Source organism: Bidens hawaiensis, unplaced genomic scaffold (assembly GCF_021521415.1).
Source record: "Bidens hawaiensis isolate Kalapana, Puna unplaced genomic scaffold, B.hawaiensis_p1.1 tig00006171_1, whole genome shotgun sequence".
Lineage (NCBI taxonomy): Eukaryota > Viridiplantae > Streptophyta > Magnoliopsida > Asterales > Asteraceae > Bidens > Bidens hawaiensis.
The window spans coordinates 811985-825000 of NW_027491409.1; the positions used below are offsets into that span (position 1 = coordinate 811985).

Here is a 13016-nt window from a genome sequence, read left to right on the forward strand (position 1 = left end):
ACATATTGTGTTTTGTATAAGGTGTTATGATAGAGTAAGTTATCCTTTGTTGGTGTTTGAGAGCTGAAACATATATGTAATTTTTTATCCTTTGTTAGTCTGCATGAGAAAGAAGCAAAAAGTGTGTGAAGCGTTTTCGGGTTACAGTATTGAGCAACTTAGGGATGTAACCATGGTCAACGGGGTGAATCTACGGTATGTTTTATCTTTTAACGTAAAAACACAACCAAAATTAACCCTTTTGTAAATGAACGAGTAGAGATGACCACCTCTTAGAAGAAAAGCATTGATATAAATAAGCATTTGTCCGTGTGATGACGCCCAGTAGGAATAGGAGGAACAACTATTTTCGGGTCTGACTGTCTAAGGAAGTGAATCGAGTTTCAGAAGCTTCTTAAAAAGTTGTTCAAAGAAAAAGGTGTTTCTCAAAAAGTTCCAATCCTGAAGAAAAAGGCCGAAATCAGTTAAGACTTAAGTTTCTTGTATTTTTATTACAGTTCTGTAATGCAATTTATGTAACATTTTAAGTGTTAGAAAGAATGCTTCAGAGTAAGAAAGTCTGGTGTAAATAACAAAAGCAATGATTTGGAACAATACTTCACATGGGTGATATTCAAGTTATCTTACCTAATTCAAAATTGATTTGTTATTATATTTGATTTTTAAATGAAGCCTTGTCATGCATTTGACCCGAATCTACGTGTATGGGTCTCACCAAACCGTATAGCCCTTAAACAGGTTATAACATCTTATTAAATTAAAAATTAATCTCACCAAATATTTGATAAGAAAATCCTATAAAATAGGAATATACTAAAATTAATATATGATTTCTTTAAAAAATATATATTATTTATACTTAAAAAACAATTTTATAGTAAAAAAAATAAACGGGTCATGAGTTTTACCAAACCCAAATAACTTTTAAACTGGGTTATAACATCTCATTTATTTGTAAAACACTTTTATCATCAAATACAAAATATATAATTAACTTCTGTACAATAAATAAAATTAAAATCCAAAAAATATATAAATATTATAAACGAATCATGTAAAACAACCCTCGTAATAAGGAGGAAAAATCTAGTCTAGTATATATGTACTTGTCTACATTTAAAGCCTTCATTGTCGCCCCCCTCTCTCGTGCCGTTAGATTGCTCCATTTAAAAATGATGACTTCTCATTGATTTAAGCATTAAAGTTTCGCGGATTATGAGTACTATCCATGGGTCACGGTACCCAGATAAAAAAAAACGGGTTATAACCTCTCTCTCATGCCATTACATTCATACGTTTTTCTAAGTCTCTTTTACCACCTCCTTAGGTGTACCGTCCAAACGCTAACCCTGACCAATTTCAGTGTCTCAAAACTATTCCTTACTATGACGCTGATCAGATTTACAACAATGTTTAACATTCTTTGATTAATTGTTCGTTCCTAAACCACTCTTCCGATTCTCTAAACCACCTCTTGAGTGTTGATTGATTCGAATTTGATGTTAGGTTTTCGAATTTGATTTTAGGCTTTTAATCAAATGTATGTAATCAGAGGCTCGTTTTCCGTAACTCCGACAAGCTTTACTTGTTTCTGGACGTTCTGTTCATCGCTCAGAACCCTAATTCCAAAATCACGCTTTACTATGACGAAATTGAGTATACTACAAATCCGACTCGATTTCGGAGACTAGAATGCCCTCGTAAGAACATGTTCCATCTCATTGCTTCAAGTTTTTTAAGATTATTTTGTTACAACCATTGAAAAGTTTTGTAATATTTACAGGCTATTTTGTAATTTGATTACATTATTCTATATGTTTACTATGATTTTAAGAAGATAAGATAATCGATAAATCAAAATAATCAAGCGAGCATAATTAAATTATTTCAGCCACTGAATATGATACGATCCGTTCGGTTATGTTTATGTTTTTCTTTGTTTTGTTATTTACGTATGCATGATAGAGGACCATTATGGCTTTGTTGGTTATTTGTGGTGTGTCTTTTGTAACTTGAATGTTTGGTTTTGATTTAATTCGGTTTGTGGCTAGTCTCTGATCATTCAGAAATTAAGCTTCCTCATTTATCTCCTTGTTAGTTTCTTCAACCCTATCAAGGGTATCAGAGCCTCTCGATACCTCATCGGAGCTCTGCCGCCGTCGTCATGACAAACACACGTAACAACGAAATCGATAACACCCTAAAGTCTCACGATAAAGCCATCAATGATATCCAAGCTACGTTGTCGGCCTTGATGAAACAGCAGGAACAATCATCAAAGCAGCAGGAAGAGATCCTGAAGGCTGTGCGGGACAAGTCGCAATCGTCCGGCAGTTCTTTTGGGTCCTCCGGTCCCGATGCTGATTCCAGGGGTTCCAAACCATTTCGTATTGGAAAGATCGACTTCCCCAAGTTCTCGGGAGAGGATGTAGAGGGTTGGGTTTACCGTTGCGAGCACTTCTTCGCAATGGACGATACACCCGACGAATCCAAGTTGCGGTGCGCTGCGGTTCACTTGGAGGGAGATGCCCTACAGTGGCACCGGGCCTATATGAAGACCAGAAACGCTACGGTTGCTGAGGTTCCCTGGTTGGAGTATGTTCGTTCCATCTCAGCTCGTTTCTCTGATGCTATGTTCGAAGACCCATTGGAGGAAATGGCCTCGCTACAACAAACGGGTGCGTTACAGGAACTGAACACCGCTTTCGATTCGTTGTTGAACAAGGTTTCACTAAGCGAAACCCAAGCCGTTAGTTTGTATATCAAGGCCCTCAAGCCGGACATCCGGGGGCCGGTAAAAATGTTCAGACCACGTACACTGCATGAAGCGTATGGATTGGCCAAGACACAAGACCTTAATAATGAAACCCTTGAGGAGAAGTTTGCAGATGGGAAATGGAACGGGGGTAATGCTAAGTCGAATAACACAAAGATTACTCCACCTACCAATGCAGCTAAACTACCAGTTTTACCCACACCCACCCGAACCGCTACTGCCACGGCTAAGCCAGGTAACAACCAACTTCGTTTAAGTAGTAAAGAACTGGAACAAAAAAGGGCGAAAGGGGAATGTTTTTGGTGTAAGGAAAAGTTCGTACCGGGTCACAAATGTGCACGGCCGAGGGGCCAAGTTTATGTCATCGAGGTTGACGATGAAGAAGAGATAGAAACTGAGGTCATCAAAGACGATGAAAAATAACACCAACTCTCGATCTATGCACTCACTGGAATGCCGTCTTACTCGACTATGAGGGTTCAAGGTTCAATGGGAACTCGTCAGCTGCATATTCTCATCGATTCCGGGTCCACTCACAATTTCATTGACAGTCGGGTTGCCAAGAAACTGCAGTGCGAGATACGAGACATCACTCCTATTAACGTGGGAGTGTCAGACGGGATGGAGCTCGAGTCTAAACAGTTTTGCCCCGAGTTTCAATGGGCCATGCATGGTTATTGGTTAAAAACAGAAGTGTTATTCCTAACGTTGGAAAATTATGATATGATCTTAGGGGTCCAATGGCTCCTGCCGTTACAAGATATCTTGTGGAACTTCCAGAAAATGACCATGCGTTTCGAGTTAGAGGGAAAACGATACGAATTGAAGGGTCTACAAAATAACAAGGTGGTTGTGTGTTCACTGGAAAAAATGGATGGGATGTTGAACAAACATGCGAAGGAAGGTAGCTTGCAACTTTTTAGCTTGCAATTAGCTAATAGGGGAGCCGAGACCTCGTACCAGTCCAAGGTCCTTTGTGACCCTAATGTACTTGCCGAGAGCCTACCGTGGAAACAACTTATACATGAATTCGCTGAAGTGTTCCAAATACCGAAGGGCCTGCCCCCGCCTCGACCGTTTGATCATCGGATCGTACTCCAAGCGGGAACATCACCAATAAGCCAGCGTCCTTACAGGTATCCACCAGTGCAGAAAGACGTCATCAAAAAAACGACCCAAGAACTGTTGGATGCGGGTGTTATCCAGAATAGTCAAAGCTCTTTCGCAGCCCCAGTGGTCTTGGTAAAAAAAAAGATGGCCAATGGCGTATGTGCATGGACTATCGTCGTCTCAATGAGGTAACTGTTAAAGATAAGTTTCCTATTCCATTGATCGAAGAATTATTAGATTAGTTGGGGGGTGCTACACTGTTTTTGAAACTAGACTTACGTTCCGGGTATCATCAGGTGCGCATGGCACTCGAAGACGTGCACAAAACCGCGTTCCGTACCCACTAAGGGCACTAGGAATTCCTAGTTATGCCGTTCGGTCTCACGAACGCCCCAGCGACGTTCCAAGCACTTATGAATCATGTGTTTCGTTCCATGTTACGGAAAGGAGTCTTGGTGTTTTTCGATGACATATTGGTCTACAGTCGGAATGAATAACAACACGTGCAACATTTGAAACAAGTTTTATCCGTCATGAGGGAAAATAAGTTATTCGCAAAGGAGTCCAAGTGTGTGTTCGGGGGCCGAGCGGTAGAGTATTTGGGCCATATAATATCAGGTGAAGGTGTGAAAACGGACCCGATGAAGATTGAGGCAGTCCAACAGTGGCCCGTACCGAAAACACTTAAGCAACTAAGAGGTTTTTTGGGGCTAGCGGGGTATTACCGACGCTTTATACGATCCTTCGGTATGCTTGCAAAACCTCTCACGAACTTACTCAAGAAGGACGCCTTTAAATGGAGTAGTGATGCCCAAGACGCATTCGAACGCCTTAAAAATCGGCCCTGTCATCGGCCCCAGTTTTGACTCTACCAGACCCTAAGAAACAATTCGTAATAGAGACAGATGCATCGCCGGGGGGTATTGGGGCGGTTCTCATGCAAGAAAATCACCCGGTTTCATTTTTAAGTCGAGCCATATCACCCAAACAAGATGCTTTGTCGGTCTACGAAAAGGAGCTGTTAGCAATCATGGTGGCTGTAAAACAATGGCACTATTACCTCATTACCGGGCCTTTCATTATCCGTACCGACCAACGGAGCCTAAAGCATCTTTTGACTCAAAAAGTCACTACACCGCTGCAACATAAATGGTTAGCAAGGTTAATGGGTTATGATTATTGCATCGAGTATAAACAGGGTCGGGAGAACGTCGCGGCTGATGCCCTATCTCGAGTTCAAGGCGGTACTCTTTTCGAGATGGCCATCTCCCAACTTGAACCATTATTTCTACAAAGAATATTGGGAAGTCAAAGGGGAGATATTGAAGTGCAAAGTATTGTGCAGAAGCTTAAAAATGGGGAACAGGTGCCACAGTTTAAATGGAACGGGAAGTGGTTAACAAAAGAGGACCGGATGGTGATTGGGGCTGACACGAAATTAAGGAAGGAGGTGGTATGGCTGTGTCACGAGACGGCCATGGGAGGTCACTTAGGGATGCGAGCTACGACCCAACGGGTCAAGGGTATGTTCTTTTGGAAGGGGATAGCGAAGGTGGTTCGCCGGTTGTTACGTTCATGTGATGTGTGCATGAGAGCCAAACACGAAAATGTTGCCTACCCGGTTTGTTACAGCCGCTACCGATTCCTGACCCGATCTTTACGAATATTTCTATGGATTTCATAGGTGGATTACCGAAGATTAAAGGGAAAGATACAATATTCGTGGTGGTTGACCGACTCATGAAATACAGCCATTTCATGACATTAGGGCATCCGTTCTCGGCTAAAGAAGTGGCTAAAGTATTTCTTGATAACGTATTTAAACTTCATGGGTGTCCTAAATCAATCGTATCAGACCGTGATCCGATATTTTTGAGTGCTTTTTGGACATAATTTTTGAACCTACAAGGGATAGAAGCAAACTTGTCCACCGCATATCATCCACAATCGGATGGGCAGACGGAGGTAGTTAATCGTTGCTTGGAGGGTTATTTGAGATGCATGGTAATGGAGAGGCCACACACTTGGGTTAAATGGGTGTCCCTAGCTGAATGGTGGTACAACACCACGTTCCATTCGTCGTTGGAAAAAACTCCTTTTGAGGCTTTGTATGGGTAGCGTCCTCCCTTACACATACCATATATTCCTCGTGACACGAATGATAGGGATGTAGACGAGATGATGCAAGATCGAGAGACCGCGATAAGGTTGGTGAAACAGTCCTTACTTAAAGCTCAAAACCGTATGAGGCAGCAAGCGGATAAACATAGATCGGAACGGGTTTTTGAACCAGGGGCATGGGTGTACTTAAAGTTGCAGCCATACATGCAGAATTCATTAAGAGTCAACAAGCATTCGAAGCTCACTCCCAAGTATTTTGGGCCCTTTATGATTACAGAGAAAGTGGGGAATGTCGCGTATTGTTTAGACTTACCTGAAGAGGCACAAATTCACCCGGTTTTCCATGTATCATTGTTGAAAGAAGCGGCTGGACCACCAACTAAAATTGTGCCGCTCCCTACCGAAGCTCGGTTTTCCCTTCAACCTCAGGCGGTGCTGGAGCGGAAGTTGGTAAAGCGAAGGAATCAGGCAGCAATGAAGGTTCTCGTTCAGTGGAAAGGGCAAGGGAAGCAAGAGGCTACGTGGGAATTCTTGGATGAGTTAAGGCTACGGTTTCCGGATGTTTCAGAACTCACTTGTTGAGGTCAAAAAGTGCTGAGGGGGAAGTCTTGATACGATCCGTTCGGTTATGTTTATGTTTTTCTTTGTTTTGTTATTTACGTATGCATGATAGAGGACCATTATGGCTTTGTTGGTTATTTGTGAGGGTGTCTTTTGTAACTTGAATGTTTGGTTTTGATTTAATTCGGTTTGTGGCTAGTTTTTGATCATTCAGAAATTAATCTTCCTCATTCATCTCCTTGTTAGTTTCTTCAACCCTATCAGAATAGTTGGATTATCCGAGCATACAATTGTTTATTTGAACGCATCATAGCCAACAACAAAATGTATTGAAAGTATGAAACTTTATATAAGCATTTCATCAATCAATCAATCAAACCATGTATATCCCACCGCATAGCACGCTATCGGTAGGGTCAGGGGAGAGTGTGATGTAGGCAAGTCTTTCCTCTATCCATGAGAATAGAGAGGCTGCTTCCAGAGAGACCCCCGGCTCATAGAGCTACATATAGGTAAATAGAGTAAACATACATGCTACACGCAAAGACACTTAGCAATACATAGAAAGCAAACTACCAAATAGCAAGGAATCTGTAACCTACTAAGAATAAGGCATAAGAATCAAAAAGCAGCATCAAACAAAATATATACATAAACAAAAAGGAGTCAGGCTAGCCAACTAGACCCTATATACAAAGCTAAGCTAACTAAGTACCTTCTCCTAGAAGTCGTTAACCTTAATCCTACGTCTCCACGAATCTCTATCCTGGACCATGTCCTCAGAGAGGTGCAACTCTATCAAGTCATGTCTAATTCTCTCATCCCAAGTCAATCTAGGCCTGCCTCTACTCCTCTTTCCTTTCACAATGAAGGTCAACCCAAGTCAATCTATCCTGGACCATATCCTCAGAGAGGTGAAACTCTGTCAAGTCATTTCATCAAACGCCTTATAGGCACAGTGAGGTTCAACAATCCAACTTTACGCTCAGATATTCATAGCTGCAATTCTGGTTGCTTGTTACCAAGAAATACAGTTGCCATGCCAAGAGCCCGTCATCCACCATTACCTAAGTCCAAAGACCCTAAAATTGGGACAAAACCCTGCATCCACAACCACATAGAAAATCCGATGGTCCACCACCACCATCGCCGCCGCCTAGGATTCTAAAATGGAATCCGGGAACGGCCACCACCACCACAAGAAACAGCCTAAAACGACCGCCGGCAACAACGGTCGTATCGTGAGACAAATACGATGACTCGACATTCATATTGTGAGATATGGCTACGGCGGTGGGAGAACACTAGGTGAGGCTAGGGTTGTAAAGAGGTAGAAGAGAGATGGAACGATGACTGTGGAATATCAAATGTCAAGAAAGAGAGTGAGTTTAACCCAGAGAGAACATGTGTGAAGCTTACAGAACAAGTGTAACTTTATGAATACAAGTAAATACAAAAGCAACAACTTAAGATAGAGTTACAACAGAATGAGCAAGAGATACAACAGGTAATGCTCAAATAAGTTCTCTTTTAATATATACTAGTGGTAACACGTCAATGAGGTTTAGATGATGATTAAGAAATTACGCGTTTGTGTCGTATTGTAGCCATCTAGCCTTTCATATCAGAGGGTTTAACGCTTGTGGCGTAATTGTTTTTAGTTGCCCCCAAAAAAGTGTAACAACAGATCTTTTCTATTATATATCAAAATTTATCATTACACATCAAAAATTACAAAAATAAAGTCTATACTCGATGTTAAAAAATTGAAAATACAATTTGTGATTTTTGATGTAAAAAACAAATAGAAATAAACTTGTTCTCTCACCCCACACACACATACCTTTTTTTCTTTCAACAAAACTGAAACAGACTTTGAAACCCTTTAGGATTTGCCATTATCGATGTCATATGTTCTATGAAGGAAGCACTAACTATTGGTTTCTTATACCCTGCCTTGCTATGAAATATGAATACGTCTAGTTGCTTTCAAAGCCTATAGGTTCCCTCCTTAACGACCCAACTCAACCCAACCAGAAATCATTCCAGTAGAAACCATGCTATCCCAAACAAAAATGACATTATTTTTTAAATAGGTCTGTCTCGACACGAACCCAAAACAAACCGAACCACTTCTGATCCGTAATCATTCCGTAACTATTAAACTGTTGGTAGTACTTTCAGATCATTCCATAACTAATAAAATGTTGGTAGTACTTTCAGATCTTATGTACAATCCCTACTCTGCACTTTTCTATTGTTGTATTAGTGACAAATAGATAAACTTCAATATTCAGTTAGATTAGAAGGTTTGCTGCCAATTGTACCTGAATTTAACTCTTCATCAATCAATGGGCTTCTCATAAACCACTGTTTTTTCCCCTTTATTTACCAATTCTTCAGTATCACTGTGAAAGCATAACAAATATTCAGTTCCCCTATCTACTTTCTTGTAAGACCAACAATACTTGTAAACCTAATTCACTCTAACAACAAGTAATAACTAACCTATTTTTATAAAACGTATCTAATATGCTATGGTTACTACATTCAAATAATATATGAGCACTTTAATTAGGAGTTTAAGGATGAAAAGAAGATGGTCGAACCTTTTCCTTAGTCTTTGCCAGTGACTTGTTAAAATTATGCTACAAACATTATTGCCATAATCGCCGGAAAACAAAGAGACATAAATATAAATCCATCCCGCTACCAGACCACTGTAACCGCCACACGACCATCACACCACCGCCACCTAGGGTTTCAAAATCGAACCCGGCATTAGCAGGCAACAACAACGATCATCGATATAACAAAGAAAGGGGTAGAAATCAACGTCCATGACGACAAACAATCTACTTCCCGCCGATGTTATCATTGAAGAAAGAAGATAAATGGTGGAAAGTATCTGGGGATTAGAGCACCCACAATACCCACAAAGGATGAAATTTTCATTGTCTGGATGATGTGTCACTGGAACAAACTTAAGGTGGCAATAATTCACCATTGTGTGCCCAAGTCCATGACTGCAAACTTCCAGCAAACATATAGTGTAGGCCCCAACCCTCTTATACACACACATACTATATATACATATACAATATAAATACATATGTAATATTTTTAATAAGGTTTGTGTAGATTTGTTGTGGAAAAAAGTTGGGATTTTTAAGAAAAGTTTGGAATCCGATGTGGTGATGATGTGTCGGTTTGTATGGGTTTGTTGTTGTAGATGCTCTTAGGATTGCATGGTCTGGGAAGTCATAAGAGATGAAAATCCAAAAACAAAAAATTGACACGTACGACCATCTCGACAGCTGTCAATAAACCCAATAACAAAGATGATGTCATCACTATACAAATATTAGAAGCTCAAGTTACAAGTCGTAATGCATAAACTTAGATGAATATGTAGTATTATAAATATATAATTTCGTTTTTCAGGCCGACAGGAGCAATACTTGAAATAGCAATCTATAAACAAACACCAATACTAAGATCGGCTAGAAAAAGGTGATAACCGAAAGGAATTACTAAATAACTTAATAAAATTGATATGACTGCTATAGATGGTCCAATACTAAATAAACGAGTATCTCCTCTGGATGGAAGAAGATTCTCTTTGAAAAGTAATTTGGTACTATCTGCTAGAGCTTGAAGAATTCCCAAAGGTCCCGCGTATTCAGGACCAATACGTTGTTGTATACCTGCGGATATCTCTCTCTCTAACCAAACAATTACTAGTACACCTATTGTAATTCCTAATACAGGAGTAAAAATAGGGATAAGCACCCATATGATCCCATAGACCTCTTTTATATAGAAATACTCAATCGTAAATAGAGTTCAGGTTCTAATTCCATAGAAAATATAGATGGGATTGTCTATAATGATAGACAAATGAAAGATTTTCTCAAGATTCTTATTCATCTACTTGATATTTTGAAAATGGGTTGGTTGAACTTGAAAATTCACTCATTGAAATTGAATAAGTAAACAATTAAATTGGATTCGATTGGATGATACTAACAAAATAATCTAGGAACTTTTGCTTGCATTGTCTTATTTGGTCTACGTACCGGAACTGAGAACATTCGAGATTATGCAGGATTATACACGAAAGATCCTTTTTTGGCTCTCTCTTTAGCCCTATGTCTCTTATCCCTAGGAGGACTTCCTCCACTAGCAGGTTTTTTCGGAAAACTTTATTTATTCTGGTGTGGATGGCAGGCAGGCCTATATTTCTTGGTTTTAATAGGACTCCTTACAAGCGTTGTATCTATCTACTATTATCTAAAAATAATCAAGTTATTAATGACTGGACGAAACTAAGAAATAACCCCTCACGTGCGAAATTATAGAAGATCCCCTTTAATATCAAACAATTCCATCGAATTGAGTATGATTGTATGTGTGATAGCATCTACTATACCAGGAATATCAATGAATCAGATTATTGCAATTGCTTAGGATACCCTTTTTTAGTTTCTAGGGTCTATTTCTTAGTTCAAGATCCCTCTTACTAACCTTACTAACTGGAATCAAAGAATTAGTAGATCTGTTCCACCCAAAATGGCAATGGGCTTGGGTTATGAACTTATAATCTATAATCTGATGATCAAGTCGATTCTATGATTATAAGTTCATTTCATACCGGACCAGACCGGAATAGGGTTATATACATTCTCATTGTGAGAAGGGATTATTTGAGCGTATCTAAATAGATACTATGTTTACATATGGATCCCTACGTCGTTACATTCCATTTAGGATTAGGAATAGGCGTAATCGGACCTGCTTTTTACATATCTCTCTTTATTTGGGACCCTATTCACCTCTTTGGGCTTCTATTGAATCGAGTAATAGGTTTGATTGTCCATCACTTATTGGTCCTTAATTTTTGGTTTATTTCAGTTTCGGTATGTAACAAACGTAACGAAACCGATAGAATGTCAATTTTGTTTTGTTTTAGTTCCAGTACCATAACAAACGTAGCTAAAACCGACCGAATACCGATTTCGTTAGTTTTTGTTTCGATACCATAACGAACGTGACAGTAACCGGCCGAATTTGCGTAGACTCGCCGTCTCGACGCCCGATATCGACAACGGTAGGGTTTTACAAACGACCGACTAGCCGACGCCACTTGGTCTACCTCAAATATTATTATTTTTTGTTTTTATTTTGACTTCAATTTTGGTACAATAATACATGTGGCTGAAACCGGCCGATTTCGCGTTGACTTACTGCCTTAACCCTTGCGACTGATAACGTTTGGTTTTACCATTGCCCGGGTTTTACCAACCTGGCGCAACGCGCCGGGTAAAACGCTAGTTATGACTATAAAAAGAGAATGTAAAGTTCAATAACCAATTAGAAAGAATAAAAATTAATTATCTGATGCTATTTTTTTTACCTAGATTAACAAACACATGTATAGTTTGATATTTTAAATTAAAGTTAGCTAAATAATCCTGGTAGCCGGCCTTTACAAATCTTAGAGCTCTTTAGCACGAGATTTTGAGTCTCTCGTGTCTACAATTTCACCACCAAGGCATCTTGAAAGTGAATCGTATTCCATGAATATGATATCTATCTAGTGTGATGTATGGAATAGTGGAGTGTTGGAGTCTTTCTATTGATCGGTCATGCCATATAGGCCCGAATTGGACATCCAATTGCTTCGATTTGTATTATCCGGAGAATGCCTTATATAGATATCCAGTATATCAAAATGATGGACAATCAAACATATTTCTCGATTCAATAGAGGCCCAAAGAGTCTTTAGCACGAGATTTTGAGTCTCGCGTGTCTACCATTTCACCACCAAGGCATCTTGAAAGTGAATCGTATTCTATGAATATGATATCTATCTAGTGTGATGTATGGAATAGTGGAGTGTTGGAGTGTTTCTATTGATCGGTCATGTCATATAGGCCCGAATTGGACATCCAATTGCTTCGATTTGAATTATCCGGAGAATGCCTTATATAGATATCCAATATATCAAAAAGATGGACAATCAAACCTATTTCTCGATTCAATAGAAGCCCAAAGAGGTATCGCAAATATTCACTTGTGGCATACCATATCTCGATCGATTGGCATAATTTTTCTACCGCGTGTAAATTCCCATAATGATGATGTTTTTCCAAAATAAAACTTTGTTGTTCAGCGTCTTGAACTAGCCATCTTTTAGAAGATATTGCTAAAAGATCATTAATTCCTAATGAAATGGATGCGGTGGTAGCTTGTCGGAAACCCAAAGTCTTTACTTGATCCAAGATATGTGATGAATATCCTATTCCATAGTGATCAATAAATCGACTAATAAGTCGATTTCATGGCAGTTCCGTCTATCACTTTATTGTGAAAGACCTGAGTGGGCCGTTCTGCCATCAGTACCTCCATATTGCGTTGTGCTGAGTGAATTTTTGACAATGGGTT

The 13016-nt window shown here is 39.5% G+C and overlaps 1 protein-coding gene across 1 annotated transcript in view; it reads left to right on the top strand.

The window, feature by feature from the left end:
* The window catches only part of LOC143631627 (uncharacterized), a 205659-nt gene that overhangs the window by 157455 nt on the left and 35188 nt on the right, over positions 1–13016 (top strand). The gene's annotated exons all lie outside the window — the stretch shown is intronic.